Source organism: Dasypus novemcinctus, chromosome 24 (genome assembly GCF_030445035.2).
Source record: "Dasypus novemcinctus isolate mDasNov1 chromosome 24, mDasNov1.1.hap2, whole genome shotgun sequence".
Classification (NCBI taxonomy): Eukaryota; Metazoa; Chordata; class Mammalia; order Cingulata; family Dasypodidae; genus Dasypus; species Dasypus novemcinctus.
In genome coordinates, this window is record NC_080696.1 from 41,051,747 (window position 1) to 41,077,386 (window position 25,640).

Genomic DNA, 25,640 nt, shown 5'->3' on the forward strand with positions numbered 1-25,640 from the left:
ATTGAATCTATAGGACAATTTGGGGAGATTTGCATTCTTAAAAATATTGAGTCTTCCAATCCGTGAATACAGTATATCTCTCCCCTTATTTAGATCTTTGATTTCTTTCAGCAGTGAATTGTAGGTTTCAGCATACACATCTTTCATATGTTTTGTTAAAATAAAATAAAAAGTATTTCATAGGGTTTTTTGGTAGTATTATAAATGGTAAATCCAATTTTCAATTGTTCATTGCTAACAAATATAAATTTAATTGCATTTTGTTTATTGAACTTATATATTACCACCTTGCTAAACTAACTTACAAATAGGTGCAGATTTATTTCTTCATTTCCAATGTTTGTCTCTTTTCCTTGCCTTTTTATGCTGCTAAAGCCTTCCAATGTGATGTCATATGAGTGTGGTAAGATTGGAGATCCCTGCCTCATTCCTGAACCTAGGGTAAAGTATTCAGTATTTCACCACTAAATATGTTAGCTGTAGGGTTTTATAGGTGCCATTTTTCATTTCTCAGGCTGAGGAAGTTCCCTTCTATTTCTTGTTTGCTGAGAGTTCTTGTCATGAGAGTGTGTTTAATTTTGCATCTATTGAGATAATCTTTTTTTTTTCTTTTTAGTCCATTGATAGTGAATTGCACTGATTGATTCTCAAAATTGAACCAACCTTGCACTCCTCAGTTAAAACTCACTTGAGGGAAGTGGATGTGGCTCAAGTGATTGGGCTCCCTACCATATGGGAGGTCCAGGGTTCAAGTCCTGGGGCCTCATGGTGAAGGCAAGTTCATGGCAAAGTGGCCTGAGCAGAGAGCTGGTCCACACAGAGTGCTGGCCTGTGCAGGAGTGCTGGCCGGCTAGTAAGCTGGCCTGAGTGGAGAGCTGGCACAGCAAGATGATGTCAACAAAAAGAGACACAAAGGAGAGGCAATAAGAGACACAGCACACCAGGGAGCTGAGGTGGCGAAAGAGATTGTGCATCTCTCTCCCACACTGGAAGGTCCCAGGATTGGTTCCTGGTGCCGACTAAGGAGAAGAGAAGCAGACAAAGAAGACTGCACAGTGAATGGACATAGAGAGCAGACAATGGGAAGGAGGGATAAATAAATATTTTTTAAAAACTCACTTGATCATGATATATTATCCTCTTTATATATTGCTGGCTTTGATTTGTCAGTATTTTTTTTTTAATTGACAGGTTTCAAGTTTTCGTTTTTTTTTTTTTTAAATATTTATTTTTATTTATTTATTTCTCTCCCCTCCCCACCCCCCACCCCACTTGTCTGTTTGCTGCGTCTTCTTTGTCCGTTTCTGTTGTTGTCAGCGGCACCGGAATCTGTGCTTCTTTTTGTTGCATCATCTTGTTGTGTCAGCTCTCTGTGTGTGCGGTGCCATTCCTGGGCAGGCTGCACTTTCTTTCACACTGGGCAGCTCTCCTTATGGGGCGCACTCCTTGCGCATGGGGCTCCCCTACGCGGGGGACACCCCGGTGTGGCACGGCACTGCTTGAGCGCATCAACACTGCACATGTGCCAGCTCCACACGAGTCAAGGAGGCCCCGGGTTTGAACCGCGGACCTCCCATGTGGTAGACAGACGCCCTAACCACTGGGCCAAGTCCGCCGCCTGTCAGTATTTTTTTGTTGTGGATTTTATATCTATGTTCATAAATAATATCAATCTATTGTTTTCTTTTCTTGTAATGTTTTTGTTTGATTTTTTATCCATTCTCATGGAATGACTTGGGACATGCTCCCTCCTCATGTATTTTCTGGAAAAGCTTGAATAGAATTTGTAATATTTCTTTCTTAAAAGTTTGGTAGAACTCACTAACATAGCCATCTTGCCCTGGAGAGCTTTAAACTATGAATTCAGTTTCTTAAGTACTTAGCAGACTATTAAAGTTACCTACTTCTTTTTGAGTGGGCTTTGGCAGTTGGTGTGTTTCAAGGAGTTTGTCTATTTCATCTAAGTTTTCAAATTTGTGGACATAAGTTGTTTATAATATTCCTTTATTATTCTTTTATTGACTGGGATTTATAGTGATGTATCCTCTTTCAAATTGATCTATTGGTTAATGCAATTTCTATCAAATTCCAGGAAAGTTTTTTTATAGACGTAAAAAAGTTTATTCTAAAATTTATACAGAAAAGAAAAACACTAGAATGACAAAACAATCTTGAAAGAGGGAAGACTCACTCTGCCTAATATAAGTCTTATTATAACTATAGTGATGAGGACAGTGTGGTTTGGGCAGAGGGGTAGAAACATAGATCAATGGAACAGAATAGAGACCCTAAAAGCAGACCCACGCAAACACGCCCAACTGCTTTTTAAAAAAATAACTTCCCCCCACCCTGAGATGGCTCCCTCATCTCTTTGCTCATTGCTTGTGCCCGTTTTCTGCTTGTTGTTTTTTGCTTGTTGTCTGCTTGTTTTTTTCTTTAGGAGGCATTGGGAACCAAACCCAGGACCTCCCATGTGGGAGGTGGTCATTCAACTGCTTGAGCCACATCTGCTCCCCAACTGCTTTTTTTTTTTAAGATTTATTTTATTTATTTATCCCCACCCCACCCTTGTTGTTTGCCTTGCTGTCTGCTCTCTGTGTCCATTTGCTGTGTGCTCTCTGTGTCTGCTTGTCTTCTCTTTAGGAGGAACTGGGAACCAATCCTGGGACCTCCAATGTGGGAGAGAGGCACACAATCACTTGAGCTACCTCAGCTCCCTGATTTGTTGTGTCTCTCGTTGTCTTTCCTCTTTCTCTTTTGTTGTGCCAGCTCTCTGTGCAGGCCAGCTCACCTTCACCAGGAGGACCCAGGAATCGAGTCTGGTACCTCCCATATGGTAGACAGGAGCCCAAGCACTTGAGCCACATCTGCTTCCTCCCAACTGCTTTTTTTTTTATCCTTGCCCCCACTTGTGGCTTTTTGGCTGCTGTCTGCTCTCTATGTCCATTTGCTGTGTGCTCTTTTGTGTCTGTATTTATTTTTTAATTTTTATTTCCCCTCCCACCCTTGCAGCTTGCTTGTTGTCTGCTCTCTGTGTCCATCGCTGTGCTCTTCTGTTGTTTTTTTTTTAGGGGGGCTTGTCTCCCTTTTTGTTGCATCACCTTGTGAGTCGGCTGTCCGTGGTGCTTGCGGACTGGGCAGCTCTCCCCAGCATGCAGGTGAGCCTGCCTTCACAAGGAGGCCCCAGGACATGAATCCAGTACCTCCCATATGGTAGATGGGGGCCCAACTGATTGAGTCACGGCCACTTCCCCTCCCAAATGCTTTGTGTGTGTGTGTTAAGATACATTTATTTATTTTAGATTTTTTTCTCTCCCCTCCCCCACCGTTGTCTGTTCTCTGTGTCCATTTGCTGTGTGTTCTTTGTCTGCTTCTGTTGTCAGCAGCACAGGAATCCATGTTTCTTTTTGTTGCGTCATCTTGCTGTGTCAGCTCTCTGTGTGTGCGGTGCCACTCTTGGGCAGGCTGCACTTTCTTTAGCGCTGGGCAGCTCTCCTTACGGGGTGCGCTCCTTGCACATGGGACTCCCCTACGCAGGGGCACCCCTGCATGGCAGGGCACTCCTTGCCTGCATCAGCACTGCGCATGGGTCAGCTCCACACGGGTCAGGGAGGCCCGGGATTTGAACTGCAGACCTCCCATGTGGTAGACGGACGCCCTAACCACTGGGCCAAGTCCGCTTCCCCCCAAATGCTTTTTGATAAAGATGTAAAAGCTTTAGTGGAGGAAGGATAGCTTTTTCAATAAATTATGCTGGACCAATTGGATGTCCCTAGGCAAAAACATGAAAATTGAACTAAACCCCACACCTTACACAAGAATTGACTCAAAAAGGATCATAGACTTAAATGATAAATGTAAAACTATTAAACCATTAAAAAAAAAAATGGGAGAAAATCTTTGGGCTCCAGGGATAGGTAAAGAGTTCTTAGACTTGACATCGATAGCATGCTATAAAAAAGGAAAAATGGACCTAATCAATTTTAAACCTCACTAAAATAGAAACTTTCACTCTGTGAAAGACCATGTGAAAAGGTTGAAGAAACAAACTAAAGACTAGGAGAAAATATTTGACAAAGGACTTGTATAGAGAACATATAAAGAATTCTCAAAACTCAAAAGTAAAAAATAACAAACACTGACAATCCAAGTATAATATGGGTAAAAGATGTGAACAGACATTTCACCAAACAGGCTATGCAGATGGCAAATAATCACATGAAATGATGTTTAACATCATTAGTCATGAAATGCAAATTAAAACCACAATGAGATATCACTACATGCTATAAGAATGGCTAAAAAAAAATGGTGACAACACTGAACGCTGGTGAGGATGTGGAGACACTGGCTTACTCACACTTTGCTGGCGGTCATGTAAAATGGTATAGCCATTCTGGAAAACAGTTTGGCAGTTTCTTATAAAACGAAGCATACAATTACCAAATGAACCAGCAATTGCACTCTTGGGCATTTATCCCAGATAAACAGAAATGCATGCCCACATAAAACCTCATACATGACGGCAGCGAACTTGGCCCAGTGGTTAGGGCATCCATCTGCCACATGGGAGGGCCACGGTTCAAACCCCGGGCCTCCTTGACCCGTGTAGAGCTGGCCCATGTGCAGTGCTGATGCGCACAAGGAGTGCCCTGCCACACAGGGGTGCCCCCACGTAGGGGAGCCCCACACGCAAGGACTGCGCCCCATAAGGAGGGCCGCCCAGCGCGAAAGAAAGTGCAGCCTCCCCAGGAATGGCGCCACACACACGGAGAACTGACACAACAAGATGACACAACAGAAAGAAACACAGATTCCAGTGCCACTGACAACAACAGAAGTGGACAAAGAAGATGCAGCAAATAGACACAGAGAACAGACAACCAGGGCAAGGAGTGGGGGGGAGGGAAGGGGAGAGAAATAAATAAATCTTAAAAAAAAATAACTCGTACACGAGTGCTCAGAGCAGCTTTATTTGTGATACAAGTAAACTTGTAGACATTTGTATTCATCCCTCCTGGGTAAATACCTCCAAGTGGAATGGCGGGATCATACGGTAAGTGCATTTTTAACCTTATTAGAAACTGCCAATATGTACTCCAAACTTGTATCATTTTATCCTCCTACCTGCCAGTGTGAGAGTTCCAGTTGCTCCACATTTTCTTCCTAACTTTTGGTCTTATCAAGTTTTTACATTATAACTATTCTAGCAGTTGTGTAGACGTAATTAATTTGAGTGACAAAACATAGTAAATAAAGTAGAATGATAAATAAGTAGTGTGTAGATATGCCAAAAAATATCTCAGTGGTACAGAAGCCTGACGTGTCGAGAGCCCAGCTCAAAGTCATTCCATTGGGAAATCTCCCATTTCCTGTGTCCTCTCCCAAGCTGGACCCTTCCCTTTCCCCCCACCCTGCTCACTGCACCCCAAGGGCCTCAGCCCAGCACCAGTGTCAATCTCTCCCCTGCCCTCCCAACTGCCAACCTAACCCCTGCCCCTGCTCTGCTCTGAGCCCTCTGGACCAAGCCTCCACTCTTCAGGCTGGCGTCCAAGGCCCCCTCAGGCTCCTCAGCCTCAGTTTCTATTATGTAAGGTCTGTATGGCATGTTGCGGCTTGCAGGAAGCTTTTGGGGCATGCTCTCATGGCCATTTCAGCGTTGCCTCTCCCTATTCCTCCCAGGCTCTGGGCAAGGCAGCCTGCTTTCTTTCTTTTAGAATCCTGCCTCTTGGCTTCCGTTCAGGCTTTGCTTTCCACCCACATGCCACACACACAGCTTCATCTCTTGAAATCCTGCCAAGCCTTCAGATCCTGTCTCGAATACCATCACGATCCTGCCGCGTCCCAATTGCATTTAATTCCGCAGGCAGCTCCTGAGCACCAAGTACTTGCCAAGCAGGTGCTAGCCTCATGGCCCCCTTCTAGTCCAGCCTGGCTGCCTGGAACAGCCCCCTCTCTGGCCTCGCATTTCCACCCACAGAGTGCCCCACGATCTGTTCCCCTCAGAGCAGCCGGAAGGATCTTTTAAAAAGAGAGATCGGACTCCATCACTCTTCAGCTTCAAACTCGTCAAGCTTGCCCACTGCTCTTAGGAGAGCCCTTAACTCCTCGCTGTGACCCTCTGGCTCCTGTGTCTTAGCTTGTGGGAGCTGGGAAGAAGGCGCCCACAAAGGCGGCTTTGATGGGTGCATTACTGATGGGCGACGGAGCTCAATCCTGCTAGGACCTTCTGAGAAATTGTATGGAGCACCCCTCAAAGCTGTCCCCGAGAGATGAGGAGCCCAGCGCCAGGACGAGGGTGAGGTCAGGTGCCGAGGATGCCACATTTAAGGAGAAACCACAATGAGAGATCACTTCACACCCATCAGGATGGATATAGTTAAAAAGATGGACAAAGGCAAGTATAGGTGGGGATGGCAGAAATTGTCACCCTCATGCATTGCTGGTGGGAAAGTGAGATGTCACACCTGCTTTGGACAACAATTGGGCAGCTTCTCAAAATGTTAAACATAGAGTTACCATACGACCCTGCAATTCCATTCCTAGGTGTAAACATAAGAGAATTGAAAATGTAAGTCCACACAAAAACTTGTACTACAAATGTTCACAGCAGCACTATTCATAATAGTCAAAAAGTAGAAACAACCCAAATGTCTTTCAACTGATGGCTGGATAAACAAAATGTGTTCTACCCAAACAGTGGTATATTAGTTGGCCATGAAAAGGAATGAAGCACAGACAATACACACTACAACACGGAAGAACTTAAATTGACTGAAGGTTGCCTCTGGAGTTTAACTCTTCTGACTTTCCCTCTGCATCTCGCTAAGTTCATTGCTGTGGGCCAGTGACTCCAACAGATGGACAGACAGACTGACATGGGAAGCCATCAACGTGTTGGCACTGATGGTCACAGCAAAGCCAGTTCAAGCTCATCTCCCCAGCACTCTTCATCACCATGCTTCTCAGACACCCTGGCCTCCATTCTCTTCTAGGAGCATAGCAGTTTTAAACCTCAGGGCCATTGCACAGGACGCAGCCCCTACCTCGAACCCTCTCCCCAACTTTTCACCTTGCTGGCTTCTTCCCGTCTGATAGAGGACTCAGCTCAAATGTCACCTCCTCACTCAGCCTTCTCTCTCTACTTGATCCAAATTGGACTCCCAATTCTCGTCTCTCAGAATAACTCAGAATGTTGTCTTAATAACACTTAGCACAATTTGGAAATTAGCTACTTATCTGTGTATCGACTTGCTTGGTGCCTGTCTTCCCACCATGCCATGAGCTCCTGGAGAGGGGCCGACTGGTCTGCTTGCTCATGGCTGTATCCACCACACTCGGCACTGTGCCTGGCACGGAGCCGGTGCCCAATGCATGCTTGTTGGAGGCTCTGTGAGTAAGACACACCCTAGAGCCTGCTCCCCCAAACAAGCACTCTCAGCCAAGTAGGGAAGGGAGGTGTCTTGGAAGGCATTTATGACACTAGATGGTCTGTTCTACATCAGATACATGAAGAGAGAGGTGTAAAAATCCAGATGAAGGAGAAATTAATTGTTCTGGGGGCTCAGAGCAGGAATCAAATCTAGAGAGCCAGTGCTTTTTGAGTTGGTTATTGAAGGCTGAATAGGAGGTCATCGGGTACATAAGGATGTGGGAAGAGAATATTAGGCATGGGGAACAGCATAGATAAAAGTGTGGAAGCAAGAAAATGCTGCTCTGCTCTGTGTGTGTGTGTGTGAAGTGTGGTAGGATGTGAGTCTGGAAGTCTGGAGATGCAGGTGGAGCCCTAGCTCCACCCAGCTAAGGAGGCTGTTTGATTCTGGCTTGCACAGTTTCCCTCAGTGTGATGCGCCTGCCCCCAGGGCAGGGAGAGGGAGAGGCTGGTTGGACGACTTGAGGTGGGACATCAAACTCATGGTTTCACAAGGATTTTAAAACAGTACATTATTTTAATAGTTTCCTTGAAAGATAAATATATCTAAATCAATAAGGCAAGTTGACATGAAGTAAAAGAAGTAAATAATAAATGCGGATGGACCCAGGGCAGCAGTTTGGCAAATGCTGCTAAGGAACAAGGGACGAGCATGCCAAGCCTGGCACTCTGAAAGCTGGCTCTACTGGAGTGTGACAGGTGGGAGGACAGGCGTTCAGGACCTAGGGAATGGACAGGAGGGGAGAAGCCATAGGCCCGGGGGTCTGAATCAGATGTGGAGAGAGGGGCCCGAGGAGTTGGCTTTCTGGCTTGAGTGCACCAGGGTGCTTCTAACAGAAGGTGCCAACGTCAGCTATGTTAGAGCTGTTGTATCTCTCTACGAGACTCGGATTCTGATGGACTGCAACAAAACAAAATTTGCAGAACTCAGGGTATGGTGGCAAAAGGGTTTCCTTGGGACCCTAGTCCAATGTCATAGCATATGTGGTTGGTGCCCTGCCCATATCCCTTTGCCCACCTCTGGGGTGGCCTGCAGATAGCGCTACATTGGCCAATAGCTTCCTGCAGCTTTCCACCCAAGAGCATTCTCTTACTGGCACCTGCTGGGGACACAGATGGGGCAGCTGGACATGCCAGTGTCCCTCAACCAATGGAGGACAGGTGTTGGTGGATAAAGAGCCCACAGGGACAGCTCTGAGACGGCTCCCAGAGAGTCCCCAGCTGGGTTGAGCCCCAGTTGTCCACACTGGTAACCCACTCACCAACATTCTCCGTGTTGGTTTTCTTTCCTTCCCTCAATTCCCCATTCTCAAATTATGGTTCCTCTCAAAGAAACCCCCTGCACCCACGTTCCTGCTTCAGGGTTTGCTTTCATGGGATCGCCAGTCTAAAAAGCACAGACATCAGAAATGCCACGGTCACCCCTGGTTTCCTAGCCTCCCCTGGAGCTGCGGTTTCCTTTGTTCTGATGAAATCCAGCGCTGGTGTGGACCCTAATGGTCAACCACTTGCAGCAGTCTTTGTGGGCTCAACCAGACAACCAAAATTGGGGTGAGGGAGAAGCAGGCCTCCATTTTAATTATTTCAATCAGGTCAGCAGTTGGCAGCACATGGGTACATCCTGGAACAAGCTTTGATTCAGTTATTTGTGGCAGGAAGGGAGAAACCATCTCGCCTCAGGGGCTTTGCACTTGCAGGTCCCTCTACCTGGGCTGTTTCCCCCAAGACGTCCCCATGTCCAGTTCCCCCACATCATGCAGGTGTTGATTCGCCAAGCATCTCATCAGAGGGGCATCTCTGATCACATTATCTTAAATATACCCCCACCTCACTGCTGTCCATTCTATTTTCTTTATAGCACCTGGCATTAAGCATTTTTTTAAAAAATCAACTTTACTGGGGTCTAATTTGCATACAGTTAAAATACCCATTGGAAGTCTATAGTTGAATGAATTTGACAAATACATATGTCCCTGTAACTGCCATCCCAGTCCACATTTCCATCACCCCCAAAGGATTGCCCAGACTCTCCTTTAGATGACCCTCTCCCTGCCCTGGGTACTTGCATATTTGCTTTCTGACACTATAGTTTAGTTTTGCCTTTTCCAGAATTTCCTATTAATGGAATAATTTGGCATGTACTGTCTCTCTCTCTTTCAGTAAGGTCAGTAAAAAGAATTTATTTGGGAAGTGGGGGAAAGAACAGAGCTTGCTGAGAAATGGGAGAAAGACAGAAATACACACCAAGATTTGGTGCAGGCTCCTTTAGGCAGAGAGCCGGCATGTACTCTCTAGGGTTTGGTCTCTTTTGTTCAGCATGTTTTGGAGATTTATCACAGTTGTTGTGTGTACCCGTTGCTTGTTGAGTTTTACTGCTGAGCGGTATTCCACTGCATGGCTGTACCTCAGGTGTTTATTCATTCAGCTGTTGATGGACACCTGGGCTGTTTCCCCTGTTTGACTCTTCTGAATAAGTCTGCTGTGAACATGTATGTGCCCATCTTTGTGTGGACATATGGACATATGTTTTCATTTCTCTGGCTTAGCAGTGGAATTGCTGGATCATCAGCGGGTGTTATATAGTCCATCTGCTTGCTCATTTTTCCATGTCCACCTTCCCCCTGGAGGTAAGCTCCATGAGGGCAGGGCCGTGTGCACGGCTTGTGGCAGGTGCTGAGCAAGTCGACGCTGAATGGACCAAGAGCCAGCAAACCTGGCTGCCAAAGCTGCGGCTCCACGCCAGGAGGCTGCCTGCCTCCTGCGTCCTCTCCCCAGTTCCCGCCGTGGGTCTTGGGGGAAGCGGCGACACCTGGTGAGCCCTGTGTGAGTGACACCCCCGGGAGAGGGGCGATCACAACAGTCATGCCAGGGAAGTGGCAAGCTGGGCACTTCCCCGGGGTTTCCTGCCAGGCTGAGAGGTGTCACCAGGAAGAGGCCTTGGGGGGTCAGCCTCCGCCCTGCTCCCTTAGGACTGGGCCTGCCCTTCCCGGGGGGCCCTTTCCCCACTGCTGGGTGACTGGGCCTGTTCCTTCCCTGGGGTGTCTATGCAAGCCCAGTGAGGGACACCGCAGCCCGCACGTCCCAGTTCTGTGCACGTCTTCGTCTTGCCCCTCTGGACTCCTTGGGCCATGGAAAGTGTCCGGCCAGACGTGAGTAAAAGGGTGGGTGGTGCGGGGAGCATGTGTCAGGATGGGTCCGGAACTTCTGAGGCCAACGCGTTGCGTGAGAGGGGAGGGGGAGGAAGGAGGGGAGAGAAGGGAGAGGGGAAGAGAGAGACAGGATTTCTCTCCGTGGCCCCAGGCCGGCTGGAAGCGCACCCCTTCCGCCTGCAGACAGCGTCCTCCAGGATAGTCAGAGGGAGAAAAGCCGCGGCGGCGGCGCGAAGGGACGGGGTTGCTTCCCCGCCGCCGTCCGGCAGGGGGCGCCCGCGCTCCGCGGAGAAGCGGCGCCGCGTCCACACCCGCTGCCGCGGGCGGAGGAAGAACTGGGACCGCGTGAAACCACCTCAGGCGGCCCGAGACTCCCCAAGCGTCCCCATCCCTCCTGTTGTTCAGAAAGGGAAACTGATGTCCAGAAGGGGAAGAGAGGATACTGAGACCTCCCAAATCCCGGACCCAGACCCAAAGTCCCAAATTCCACCGACCCCTACTCCTCCCCAGGCTTCCCTGGGGGCCGGGGAGGGTGGCTGGGAAATAGGGTGGGAGTACTGCTCTCTAGCCGGGCTGCTCGGGCCTGCTCGGAGGCTGAGGGATGGCCTCAGTGACCTCTCAGTCCCCTTCAGAGACCTTCGTCAGCGGCTGGAAAGTCTGGGAGCCCAGGGGTGAGCTCAGGAGGGCAAGGCCGGGGTCCTGCTGGAGGTTGACGACGTGAGGGAGGGACGGGGGCCTGTGTGCCCGGATGCAGATGGCTGTGTAGGGAATTGCTTCTCCAGTTCTCTCCAGTCCCCTCTGCTTTATCCCAGCTCAGGCTGGAGGCTCAAGAGCTGACTGGGCCAGTGTCCTGGGGACTCCATCCCTGCGCTGTGCCACGGCAACTACTTCCGGAAGAGACCACCGCTCTTCCAGGACCGGCCTGCGTGACAATGCGGTGGTCATCTGACCCAAAGGCGTGCCTCTTTGACAACCCGTCTGGAGATGATGAGTCGGGCCAATCAAATATGGCCCTCGTGCTCTTTTGGGAATCTGTCTTGAGCTCCCGGGCATGCCAGGTCTTGTGCTGGGTGCTGGGGAGAGACCAGTAAATAAAAAAATGCCCCCCCCCCCCCCCGACCCTCACCATCTAGAGCAGGGCTTCTTAGCCTTTTTTGTTCCACGGACCCCTTTGCCAGTCAGGAGAAATGAACACCACCGTAATTTATTTATTGTGTACATTCATAAGTGAAGGAAATGCTAGATTTCAGTGAGAGGTCAGAGAAAATAAAGATAATAAGTTGATTTTTTTTTCAATTCAAGCTCACGGACCCCTGGTTAAGAGCCCCCGATCTAGAGGGAGGAGATGGACTGTCAAACAAGTAAACAACAAACAAATAATTATAAATTGTGACAAGTGTGGTGAAGGAAACCAAGAAAGGGCAGAGAAAAAGAACTGAGAAAGGAGAGGCGCCTTTTAGCTCAGGCTGGCAGGCAAAGCCCCTCTAATGAGGTAGCATTTAAACCAGGAGCTGAAAGATGAGATGGAACCAGCCAAGCAAAGGCAAGATGAGTGGGAAGGGTGAAACAGGTCAGGGAAAAGATCAGATTCATATTTTTTAAAGATCCTTCTGGCTGCTGAGCAGAGAAGGGACTGGGGTGTGGGGCATGCAGGGAAGTCAGAAAACCAGGGAAGAGGTTGTTGAGATAATTCAGGGGAGAATGCTGGTGATAGACCAGGGCGGTAGCAGTGGAGGTGGTGGATTCTGGCATATTTTAAGGTTGAGTTGATGGGTCTTGCTGTTAGATGTGGGGTAAGGGACAGGGAAGAGTTTAGGATGGTGCCTTAATTTCCAGCTTAAAAAATTGGGTGGTTGGAAGTGCCCTTTATAGAGATGGGGGAGTGTGAGAAAAGCAGGCTGGGAGCGGGCATAGAAATTAAGAACTACTGGCAGAAGCTTAAGGATGCCAGAGTGGAGTCCACCCCTGCCTGCTTGTCCTCCTGCCTTTGGAGATGGATTGTAGTTCTGAACTCAAAGATTAAGACTCCCAAACTTGTACTGGCCTCAGAATGTTCTGAAACTTGAGAAAATATGATGTCTGGGCCCCAGATCAATTGACTCAGAAGCTCCCATGTGGTCCTGACTTAGCCAGTCAGGGCCCGTATCTGGGAGCCCTTGCCCCAGAGATCAGGGTTTCTGCTCCCACCAGGAGGCTGGTGACCTCTGTCTCCCTCTTCCAGGTGGCCAGGACCGGATGAGGGACGAGGCAGTGGCAAGAGAGTCAGGAGGGAGCCCCAAGAGAGTCAGATGAGCAGAGGCTGCTGGAGAGGCAGAGATGCTAAGCAGTGCCAGGGAAAAACAAGACACCCTTTTATTTTTATTTTTTTATCTTATTTTTAAATAATCCCAGCTACCAAAGACGACATTTTTTGTGTCCTGGGAATGGGGGGTGGAGCACTAAGAGAACAGTAAGCAAAGCAACGCTCAGGCTGAAATCCATGTGTCTGCAGAGGTGAAGGCGGGCAAGAAGGAGCTCATGGGGGTCACTCAGGCCCTGGGCTGCCCCCAGCCAGCAGCCCAGGGCCTTCTGGATCCATCCTACCGGTGGGTCTGAAATGGCCAAAATGTCCCTTAACTTGGAAGGCTTGAGAGTTACCTGGAACATTCTCTCTTCCTGACCCTCTTCATCTGGAGGTCATCCTTGAGGTCTCGGCCCAAGCACCACTCCTCCAGGGAAGCCCTCCCTTAACTTCCTTAAGTAGATCACATCCCCAGTTCTGAACCCCCACTTGACACTCTTTTCCCACCCCCACCCCTGGGAATATGCACATATATCATCTGCTTTGCTCAGCAAGGCAGGCCTGCTATCTCCTTTCATGGATCACAGCACTAAGGTTCAGAGACTTTAAGCAGCTTGCCCTACTCGCTTAGCTGGTGTGCGGCTGTGAACTTTTGTGACTGCAGCTGAGCCGGTAAATGTTGCCCCCAAATCTTTTGTTATAGCTGAATACCACTGGACAGTGGAAAACTATGGCTACTGAAAAGGAACAGACAAACCATCTCAAAGGACCAAATAAACATGAGCGGTGGGAGCCTTCCAGACACCAAGATGGCAGCGCAAGGTGCTCCAGCATACCATTCCCCCACAGAATATTTGAACAACTAGCAAAAACTAGCAGAGCCATAATCCCCAAAACTCTGGAAAACAGTTAAAAAAAAAAAGGTTGTAGTAACTGGGTAAAGGCTGAATCAAGAAAATGCAGTTTAAAAAAAAACGGTAGAAGCTCATGGCAACCTCGCTGACCTCTCCCCTGCTCTTTCCCAGGTGCCTGAACTCCCAGTGTGGGAGGGGGCAGAGTAACCCTGGCGCGCACACTGGGGTACTTGTATGTCAGTGCCAGCCTACCAGTGGCAGCCTGAAAGCCTGAACCAGGACACCCCTCTCTGGTTTGCCTCCCAGAACTTGCCTTGCAGGCAGAAGCAGTTTGAGGACAGCTAAAGCAGTATATGAAGCAATTAAGTTAAAGTGGCCTAGAGGAAATGATTACAGGCTTTACTCATACAATAGAGCACCCAGGCAAGGGGTGGGCAAGTTCTATTTCATAGGGAGTAGAAGGGACATTTGGATTCCCATAAATGGGGGGATTCCTGAGGCCTCAAGCAAACACAAGCCCAGGGCAAGACCAAGGCTGAGAAAAGACAGGACCCTCCATCTTCCTCACAGGCTGATCTTCTTGATAGGAGAACAGTTAGTCAAAGCAGAGCCAATTCTCAAAGACTGTGAAGGGTGTTTTTTGCATTGGGATGTTTGTTTTCGTTAGCTGCTGGCTAAGGAAAATCTCTGTCATGTCCCTAGCTAGATACAAATTCAAGGAACAGACAGTCAGGAACTGAATCTCAGAGCTAACAGATTAAAATATTAAGAAGTCCATGTGCAATGAAGTATTATTTGAAACAAACAGGAAATGATAGTCCATCCAAAGGAACAAGATAAAAATTCTGAAGCCATTAATGAAGAATACAGGATAAAGACTTTACAAAATGATCTTCAATTTTGTCAAGGAGGTAAGGAAAACACAGAGCAAATATATCAGGAAAATGATGAATGAACAATATGAGAATCTCAAGAAATAGACAAGTTTTTAAAAGGAACAAATAAAAATACTGGATTGAAGACTGCAATAACTGAAATGAAAAATTCCTTAGAGGGTTTCAATAGCAGATTGGAGCTGGCAGAAGAGAGAATCATTGAACTCAAGGACAAGACGATTGAAATGACTCAGCCTAAAGAAGCACAAAGAAAAAAGAATGAAAAATTGAACAGAGCCTAAGAGACCTGTAATACACATTATGGGAGTCTCAGAAGGAGAAGAAATAGAGAAAGGGGAAGAAAGAACATTCAAAGAAATCATGGTGGAAAACTTCCCAACTTTAACAAAATACATGAACATGCACATTCAAGATGCCCAACAAACCCCAAACCAGAGAACCATTTCAAGAAGAAATGGAAGTTTTCACCAGACCAATAACAAGTAAAGATATCAGCTCAGAAGTGAAAAATCTCCCAGCAAGGTAAAGCCCAGGACCAGATGGCTTCACTGGACAATTTTGGCAAACATTCAAAAAAGAATTATCACCAATCCTGCTCCAACTCTTCTAAAAAATTGAAGAGGAAGGAACACTCTCTGACTCATTCTATGAGGCCAACATCACCCTAATACCAAAGATGGATAAAAATAACACAAGGAAAGAAAATTACAGACCAATATTCTTTATGAATGTAGATGCAAAACTCCTCAACAAATACTAGCAAACCAAATCCAACAGCACAGGATGAAGTGGGTTTTATCCTAGGCATGCAAGGGTGATTCAACATTAAAAAATCAATTAATACACCACTTTAACGGAACAGAGGGGAATAACACATGATCATTTTAATTGATGCAGAAAAGGCATTTGACAAAATTCAGCATGCCTTCTTGTTAAAAACAGGTAGAAAAATAGGAGTAGATAAAAGACATAAATGAATCCCTATATATACACACACACACACACAGTAACATCATACTTAATGGTGAAAGAAAGTTTTCCCTCTGAGATCAGGAGCAAGACAGGGATGCCACTGTCACCACTATTCCTCAGCTTTGTGCTGGAAGTTCTAGACAGAGCAATTAGGCAACAGAGAGAAATAAAAGGTGTCCAGACTGGAAAGGAAGAAGTAAAACTTTCCCTATTTGCACATGACATGATCCTATATGGAGAAAATCTTGAAAAATCCACAACAAAGCTACTAGAGCTAATAAACAAATGCAGCAAAGTGGCAGGGTACAACATCAATAAAAGCAAAAATCAGTAGTGTTTCTTTACATTAGTAATGAACAATCTGAAGAGGCAATTGAGGGAGGAAAATCCATTTACAATAGCAACTAAAATAATCAAATATCTAGGAATAAGTTTAACTAAGGATGTAAAGGATTTATACGCAGAAAAGTACAAAACATTGTTCAAAAAATCAAAGAAAACCTAAATAAATGGAAGGACATTCCATGTTCATGGATTGGAAGACTAAAATATCATTAAGATGTCAGTTCTACCCAGAGAAATTTACAGATTCAATGCAATCCCAATCAAAATTCCAATAACTTTCTTTGCAGAAATGGAAAAGCCAATCATTAAATATATATGGAAGTTTAAGTGGCCCTGAATAGCCAAAAGCATCTTGAAAAGGAATGAAGTTGGAGGACTCACACTTCCCAATTTTAAAATGTCTTACAAAGCTATAGTAATCAAAACAGCATGGTACTGGCACAAGGACAAACATAAAGAAAAATGGAAGTGAATTGAGAATTCAGAAATAAATCCTCACGTTTATGGCCAACTGATTTTTGACAAGGATGCCAAGTCCACTCAATGGGGAAAGAATAATCTCATCAACAAATGGTGCTGGGAAGCGGACTTGGCCCAGTGGTTAGGGCATCTGTCTACCACATGGGAGGTTCGCGGTTCAAACCCTGGGCCTCCTTGACCCATGTGGAGCTGGCCCACGCGCAGTGCTGATGTGTGCAAAGAGCACCGTGCCATGCAGGGGTGTTCCCTGCATAGGGGAGCCCCACGCGCAAGGAGTGCGACCTATAAGGAGAGCCGCCCAGCACGAAAGAAAGTGCAGCCTGCCCAGGAATGGTGCCGCACACACGGAGAGCTGACAAAACAAGATGATGCAACAAAAAGAAACACAGATTCCAGTGCCGCTGACAGCAAAAGAAATGGACAAATAAAAACATGCAGCAAATGGACACAGAGAACAGACAACTGGGGGCAAGGGGGAAGGGGAGAAATAAATAAAATAAATCTTTAAAAAAAACACAAAAAACAAATGGTGCTGGGAAAAATGGATATCTATATGTGAAAAAATAAAGGTGAATGCCTACCTCACATTTACTAAAATTCAATTCAGGGGAGCCAGTGTAGCTCAGTGATTGAGTGCTGGCTTCCATATGCAAAGTCCTGGGTTCAATCCCCTGCCCCAGTGCCTCCAAAAAAAAATAAGTTCAAAACGGATCAAAGATCCAAACAGAAGAACCAAAACTACAAAACTCCTAAAAGAAAACATAAAGAAACATCTTCAGGATCTGGGGTTAGGCAGTGGTTTCTTAGACTTTACACCAAAAGCACAAGCAACAGAAGAAAAAAATAGACAAATGAGACTTCATCGAAATTAAAAACGTTTGTGCACCAAGAGAAATGCTCTTTCATTGTGGGTGGGAATGTGAAATAGTGCAGTCCCTCTGGAACACAGTTTGACAGTTCCTCAGGAAGTTAAGCATAGATTTACCATATGACCCGACAATCCCACTTCACTTCTAGGTACATACTGAAAAGAATTGAAAGCAGGGACTCGAAGAGAGATTTGCATGTCGCTGTTCATAGTGGCATTCTTCACAACTGCCAAAAAATGAAAGCAACCCAACTGACCATTAACTGATGAATGGATAAACAAAATATGCTATATACACATAATGGAATATTATTCAGCCATAAAAAGGAGTAAAGCTTTGATACACGCAACAATGTAGATGAACCTTGAATATATCATATTGAGTGAAATCAGTTTGGCATAAAATACAAATATCGTGTGATCTCACTGATATGAAACAATTAGAACAAGCAAATTTATAAAGTCAGAAACTAGAATACAGGTTACCAGGGCACTGGGTAGGGGTGGGAGATAGGGAGTTAATGCTTAATTAGTACAGAGTTTCTGCTTAATGTGATGGAAAAGTTTTGGTAATGGTAGTAGTGAGGATAGGACAACATTGTGAATATAATTAACATCGCTGAGTTGTGTCTTCGAATATAGTTACAAGGGGAGACTTTAGGTTGTATATATGTTACTAGAATAAAAATTTTTGAAAAACATAGGATATTCAACACAAACTGTGCATCCTAATGTAAACTACAGACTATAGTTTAATAGTATAATTATAATAATTTTGTCTCATCACTGGTAGGAAAGATACCACACCCACACAAAGTGTTAAGAGTAGGGAAAGCTGTGTATGGGGGAAGGAGGTATGTGGGAACTCTATTTTCTGCATGAGTGTTCTGTAACCTATAGAAATTAAAATTATTTAAAATAATTTAAAAAATTAGTCGATCACAACATATAGGGAAATATTACTTCTAAAAACTAGATGTTTTCTAAACTTTAGGTAAGAAAATATCATGATTTAGAGTCTAATTTCCTAACATACTTTGCATTGAATAAAATGTCCCTCTTCACATCTCTAAAATAATAAAATATTTAGCACAGAAAAAAAACAGCAAACAGACCAGGAGCGGTGGACCTGGGCTGCGCCCAAATTCCCGAGATGGGGATTATTCTGTAGACTCCTGAGACGTCCCAGAGGCCAGCCTCAGCGGAACGGAGTCCTCTCCTTTCCCAAAGTAAGCTGTTTCTGTGTCCCTGAAATGTCAATTGTGTGTTCTCCTCCCTCCCCGCCACAGTCCCTCTTCCCCCAGCGCGAATCCTGTAGCAGCTCAAATATATTATACATATTAAAAGAATATATTCTCTGGCAGCCCTAAAGGGGATAATGAAACCTATATATATATATATTTATACACAATGGATTGGCTTGAAATGCTTTGAATATCCCTCCAGCTGTGGCGATCCTTTGAAATACGGCACTCCAACAAGGCCTCCCCCACTGGCGGCGGGCAGGAGGCATTAAAGATTTAAAAAAAGGGAAGGAAGGGAGGAAAGGAAGGAGAAGAAAAAGGAGGCAGCTGTTTTTGCCTTTGGCTGCGCAGCAGCAAACTGTGTTTAAATATTAAAACCACCCATCAGCCAGCCTGGCGTCTGCCAGTGGCCAGCCTCTCTCGCGGCTCAGAAGGGCTGAGCTTCCTGCCAGCCCCGGGGGAGGCCGGGATGTGTGACGTGTGGTCTCTTTGAGCTCTAAATTCCTGGCTCATCTAGGCTTGGCTGGGACTTGGGGCCCTGCTGTGGGCGTGGGATGGGGAGAGTGGCTGGATTGGTGGCAGGAGATGGGGGCTGGATCCTGACTCAATCTCTTAGGGGCGGTGTGGCCTTGACCTTGAGGAAGCCGCTCCCTGTCTAAGGGCTGCAGTATTCTCATCTATGCGATGAGAGATTTGAACTGAATCGTGAGGGGTCCCTGAATTCTCAGAAATTACATGCAAAATTGGGGTGGGCTTAAGGGTCACAGGCTCCCTTGGGTGACTGGCCCAAGGGTCCAAAGCACCGCTCCTCCCCAGATGCTGGCCACTGAGAGGCTCTTTGTGGGCTCTGTTTGCTCATCTTCTCCCCACCCTGGTGGGGCCTGGTTTCCCCACCTCTCGGCTCCCGCAGAGGGGTCACTTGGGATATGTTTGCGAATGGCCACACATACCAGAGGGCACATATTTTCCTCCCAGTATAATGAAAGATGATGGAATGGGCATGGGCTATCTTGCAAGGTGGTGCTCTCCCCGTCACTGAAGGAATTCAGAGTCCAGGTAGGCTTTTGGGTGCTGCTGTAAGGTGAGATTTCAGCATTTGACAGGGCTTAGCTGTGCAGTCACTTCTAACCCCAGATTTCTATGCTTTAATTTCCTATGCCTGAAGGGCATATAGACTCCATTACTACAGAGAAGGGAGGGCACTGTAAGCATTCAGGGGCTCTGTACATACCATGAGAATGTGAAGTGGCAGGTGCAAGGCTTTGCTTTCCAGGTACCTCTCATGGTGGGTGGCATCTTGCCACCCTGAACAAAATTTGGGATTTAAAGAGGTATATTCTATTATGCCACAGCCCCTAAATTCATGTCAAATACTTGGCCTTCTGCATCTCGGAGGCTAACCTGGCTAGGTTGGACTCATCAAGACAGATGGTTTCCAGCATGGGGGTCTCGCTGAGGAGTTTGCAAGGGGAAATTTGACCACACAGGGTTGGGGTATTTGCTTACCTACTATCTCTAGGCTCAAACCCCTGGGAAAGATGTGACTTCCCTAAATGGGAGGCTCCAGGTCTAAGATCTGAGAATCTAAGGTTTCAGGGTTCCAGAATCTACAGTTTCCGCAACTTGGAGTTTCTGGGCATCAACATTTCTAAGACTCTAAGACTCTAGGAATCTTTAAAAGGAAGGTCAAGGTGGAACTGTCATGGGGAATGCATGTGGCAGGTGGAGATGCTGAGGCATGGACGAGAAATCTTTTTTTGTTGTTCCTAAGGTGAACCACCTACCCACAGGAAAAAATTTTTTTTCAAAGACTACAAACAAAAAAACAAAGTGATTCATCTCTTCTAACTTAGAAAGATATAAGACAAAATATATATCCAGACAGGACTGGGGTCCAGGTGGAATTTGGTAAAGGGATGGAGTCAGTTATGTGCTGGTAAACCGGCTCTCCACAAAGAAAGTCCTGTTTTGTAGCATTTGCCAATTTCCACTGTGTAAATACTTCCATTGTGGCTGATCTCGAGTTGCCAACAGTTTGACATCTGGGTTTCAAAAGTCCTGAAAATTCAATAATTGCCTCCTGTGACTTAGTAAAAGCTGGCTCCAGCACCTCCCTGGATGGGATGGCTGCCCAGGCCTGTGGAATTGGAGCCGGAAGGGGCAGAGGGGTTACAGCTGTGGGGATAATGCTGGACTAGGAAGGGCACTGTGCTGATCTCACATGAGGGCTGGGCCGGTGGGGAGGCTTCCCTCTTACAGGGCCCACTCCCGTTACTACCCACAGCAGCACATGGTGGTGCTTTTATCACCTCCAAGGTGCAGGTGGGGAAAATGAGGCACAGAGCAGAGGCAGAGCTGGGCAGAGCCCGGGCCAAGCTGAGGCCTGGTCCCTAGCTCCCTCTGTGGCTGGTGGGTGGCGAGAAGGGGGGGAAGCTACCAGCAACAGGGCCAAAATCTGTGGGAAGAGAGGGAATGGGGGGGGGGGGCGGGGGGAGGCTTTAAGAGGCCTATTTGGACAGAGGGTAAGGTAAATGAGAGAGAGAGGAAAAGAGAGAGACAGGGTAGTAGATGAGGGGACAGAGAGAAAGAGAGGAAGGGAGGTAGAGTGGGAGAGAGGGAGAAAGAAAGCAGAGTGAGAAAGGCAGGGGGAGGGAGGGAGTGAAGTGGGGGAGTAAGGGAGAGATAGAATGATGGAGGGGGAAGGAGGGAGAGAGAAAGAGAGGGAGAGAAGAAAGGAGGGAGAGAGAGCAAGGGAGAGAGAAAGGGGGAGAGAGAGCTACAAGGGAAATACAAAGAGGGTGGGGGGGGTTTCCCATGGGACCCTGCTCTAAAACGTCCACCCAGTTCTCTGAGCCTGAGTTGTCTCCTTTCTGAAGTGGGGTGAATGGAGGCACCTGCTGCCTCATGGCGCTGTTGGGAGAATAAGTAAGAAGGTGCCCGTCAAGCCTTGCTGGGGTGACCTGTTGTGAGCCCTGACAACCACATCTGTTCTCTCCACCTGGCCGAGAGGCAGCAGCTGGGGCGCCAGGCCCTGCCACTGGCCTGGGGACAAGAGCTGCACCAGGGCTGAGTGTGAGCGTGAGCAGGGCTGGCTCTTGGCACTTGCAGCTCACTGGTGCATTTCACCCCGCACTACTCTTCTGGGGGTTATTTATCCCAAGCTTACAAATGAGGAAACTGAGGTTCCGAGTGGTTGAGTCACTTCTCTGAGCCACCCAGTCAGAGAGAAGCAGGCAAGATTTGATCCCAGGGCTCCTGAGCCTGCATGTTGTCTGTCTGCCTATTTCTTCCTCTGTGGGCTTATAAAGGAATAGGTGACCATCTTCATTCCTTCATTTATCTAATCATTCACTCACTGCGTAAAATTTATTTGAATTTATGGGCCAGGCACTGGGGATATGGAGACCGAGACAGCTGTGGTCTCAGGGAGCTCCAGCCTAGTGGAGATGTGGAAGAAGACATGACAAACTCCTACGAGGGGCCACGGCAGCTCTGCCCAGTGCTTCCACAGAGAACACAAAGCAGGGGGCTCGGTGCTGGCCTGGGGGCCAGTCAATAGGCAAAGAGAAGGGGGCTCTTGTGTCAAGTACAGGAGTGGTAGGGAGGGGCGGGGCTGAGAGGCGATGCCTCTCTGGTGTCCCGGGAGGTCCCGGTATGCCTTCAAAGCCTGAAAAGACATGGGGATCCCCCCAGCAGAGCTCACAGGCTGTCTATTCTGCAGGATTTCAGGGCCAAGGAACAGCCAACATTTCAAATATTCCTTTTTTCAAAATGCAGGTTCTTTCAGGATGTGTTCCTCTTTCTATTTTGGGAGTCGGGTGGAACCATCTGTGGGGCCAGTTCATGGGTGGGGGGAAGAGGGGGCATTGAAGTCAAACCAGGAGCCCCAGCTGGGAGGAAGTGGGCACTGCGACAAACAAGATGGCGCGAGAGGGAAGCGGGCAGCTGAGCCAAGACAACAGAAGTGGGGTGAGAGCCGCCACTCCGCTTTTCAAACACCGGAATTGATGTTGAACACTTTTCTTAACTGCGAACACTCTAGTTAACAGCGAACATCTTTAACAGTTAACATCCTAGTAAACAGCAAACATCTAGTTAACAACCAGCTGGCTTGCCAGTGAACACACCCTCGTTAACAGCCAGCACCTTCGTTAACAGTTGACACTCTATTTTCTTTTTTAATAGATTAAAAAAATGTTTTTAAAGATACACAGATCATACAAAATGTCACCTTAAAAAATATAAGAGGATCCCATATACCCCCACTCCCACCCCCCACTCCTCCCAAATCACCAAGTTCTTTCATCAGGGTGGCACAGTCATTGCATCTGGCGAATCCATTTTGGAGTATTGCTGCACAGCATGGATTATAGTTCACATTGTAGTTTACACTCTCCCAGTCCATTCAGTGGGTTATGGCAGGATATATAATGTCCTGCATCTGTCACTGCAATATCATTCAGGACAAGTCCAAGTCCTGAAAATGCCCCACATCACATCTCTTCTTCCCTCTCCCTGCAGCAACTCCCGTGGCCACTGTCTCCACATCAATGACACAGTTTCATCCACTGTTAGAGTCGCAGTAATTCTATAGTAGAATCCCCGTAAGTCCTCTCGAGTTAGAGGCAGAGTGGGCACCGCCATCCCGGGGTCCTCAGGAGAAGGAATAAACTACGGACACCCTACTTTTCAACAGAAACCTTTGCTGACAGCCAACCTTTGGGCAGAAACTCCTTTCCTGCTGAAAGCCAGGTGAGGGCATGGGGGAGAGAGGGGTCTCGGCCCTAACCGCCCCCCCCAACGTGAGCTCCCTCTGCCGCCCCCCCCCCCCCCCCCCGGGCTGCAGCCATGCTCTCCTCTGGAACCCCCAGGCTGATGCAGGGAAAGATGAAACAGTGGCTGGCACAGGCAATGCATTATTCAGTCCAGGATCAACCCCAAGTTCCCCTGGGAGCTCAAGTTCCTCTTTTGTATCAGAGATGAAAGTCCAGGCAGGAAAGGGCGGGGAGTCTGGGGTAATCTGTGATCTCTCTCTCTTTTCCAGAGCCCTCCCTTCCTCCTTGGCTCCCTGTTTTTCTGTCAGGCCCCCCCTTCTTCCACCCCCCCTCTCTCTGTCAGTCTACCTGGCTGGCTGGGTCTGGTGCACTCCTCTCCTCCTCTGCCTTGCTCTACATCTGTCTAATTTCTGGCTCCTTCTCTTTGCCCATTAACCTTCTCTCAAACTCTCCATTTCTGACTCGCTTGTTCCCACTCCCTGTCTCTCTATCTCTGTCTCTCCCCCTCTTTTGTGTCTATCTCCCTCTCCCTTCTTCCTTCCTTATCTTCCAGATCTCAGTCCAAGCACCATCTCCTCCAGGAAGCCCTCCCTGACCTCTAGATTCGGCTTCTCGGTCCCTGGGTCACACACTCTCCTAGAACCATGTTTCTCCCCTTTAGAGTTCTTACCTCTATTTGTCATGAATTATTCACTCACTGGGGTGATTATGTAATGTCTGTCTCCCCACCAGACTGTTAGTTCCACGAGGGCAGGAACCTTGTCTGTCTTGCTCACTGCGGCATCCTTGGTGCCTGATATACAGCAGGTGTTCAATAGATGCTTCTGGCGTAATTGCCTTTCTATCTGCCCCTTTCACTCTCTCTCTGCTTTGTCCCACCAGGGACTCTTCTGCTTGACTCTCTTGGCGCCCATTCCTGTTCCTCGTGCTGCCCGTCCCCACAGGGCCTGGGGGTCCAGGTGGGCTTTGGCTCTCAGCCTGCTGACCCAGGATCCCCCATCCCAGACAGGAGGCTGGGACGGACGGCCACAAGCCCCGAGCTTGACCCAGTCAGGAACGAATGGTAAATAAAAAAGGGGGGGGTGGCATTCCAATCTTTTTTCCCCCAGCTTGACACTCTGTGGGACCCTGGGCAAGTCACCTGATCTCCTGAGTTCTCTTTCTCCATCTGTTAAGTTGACTGAGGACCCACGAAGGCGCTTGATGGGAACTCGCCTTGAGAAGCTTTACGTGCCTTGCGGCTGTCTCCTGCTACCAGATGCTAGGGTGACATTTTCCTTCAGTGTCTGGGCACCAGGGAGCAAAACTTCAGTGTGTGGCTCTCGGGGAGCCAGCCCAGCCTGGGGGGCTGGGTGGGGGGCTGGGACTCTTCAGCAAGGGAGCGCAGGGGGAAGGTGAGGTTGAGGCGTAAAACCAAATCCACCCACGAGTGCATTACTGAGCACCCACTACTGTGCCAGGCACTGTTGGAGGCTCTTGGGGTGTATCCATGAACAAAGCAGAACTCTGCTCCCCGCTTCCCGTTCAGTCATTCCGCCATTCCTGCGTTCAGCAGATGTGCACCAAGCACCCACTGTGTGCTGGGTGCAGCGGAGCACCGGGATAGAACTGTGCACAAGGCCGGCACCCTCCCTACCCTCGGGAGCTCCCGGGCATTGTCTGGTCCCCATTTGGGCCGGACACCCTTCCCCGCTCTGTCTCACCATTGCCTTCATTCCATCCCGCAAGATGCTGAGGAGGCTCGTCTCCCCAAAAACCCCTGAAGAAACTGAGGGTCAGGCAACACCCGAGGCTTGTGTGCTAGACTGGAGGAGCCAGATGGAAACTCACATCTACCTGGCCTCAGGGTGCTGGGCACCTTGGGTTTGACCTGTCTGCTGTCTCTAGGCCTCAGTTTCCCTGTCTGTACTCCGAGGTGCTGACCTGGTGCCATGCAGCGCTGCAGTTCATTGGGAGGAGAGCTGGGGAGAACGGGGGAGCAGGGCAGTCTAACGGCCCTTCTCGGCCAGCCCAGCTCAGCCTCCGCGGACCTTTCCCGGCCGCACGGTCTGGAGGTGGTTCTTATTATTGGCTCCAGATGACATTTGCATCCATTTATTTGCTGCCTTTTGATTTTGCATTCAATTTCCGATCCATTCACAGCGTCTGCGTCACCCGGGGCCTGCGAAATTGAGGCGGCGAGGGCGCCGCTCGGACGCGCCTGCCAGCCCCCAGCTCCTCGGAGGGAGCTTTGACCGACTCCAGCGTGGAAGGGCGAGCTGAGCTGCAAGTGGCGCCCACCCCCTCCCACGCTCACACTCCAGCCAGACCCCACCAGCTGGCCTCCCGCCTGGAGGCTGCACTA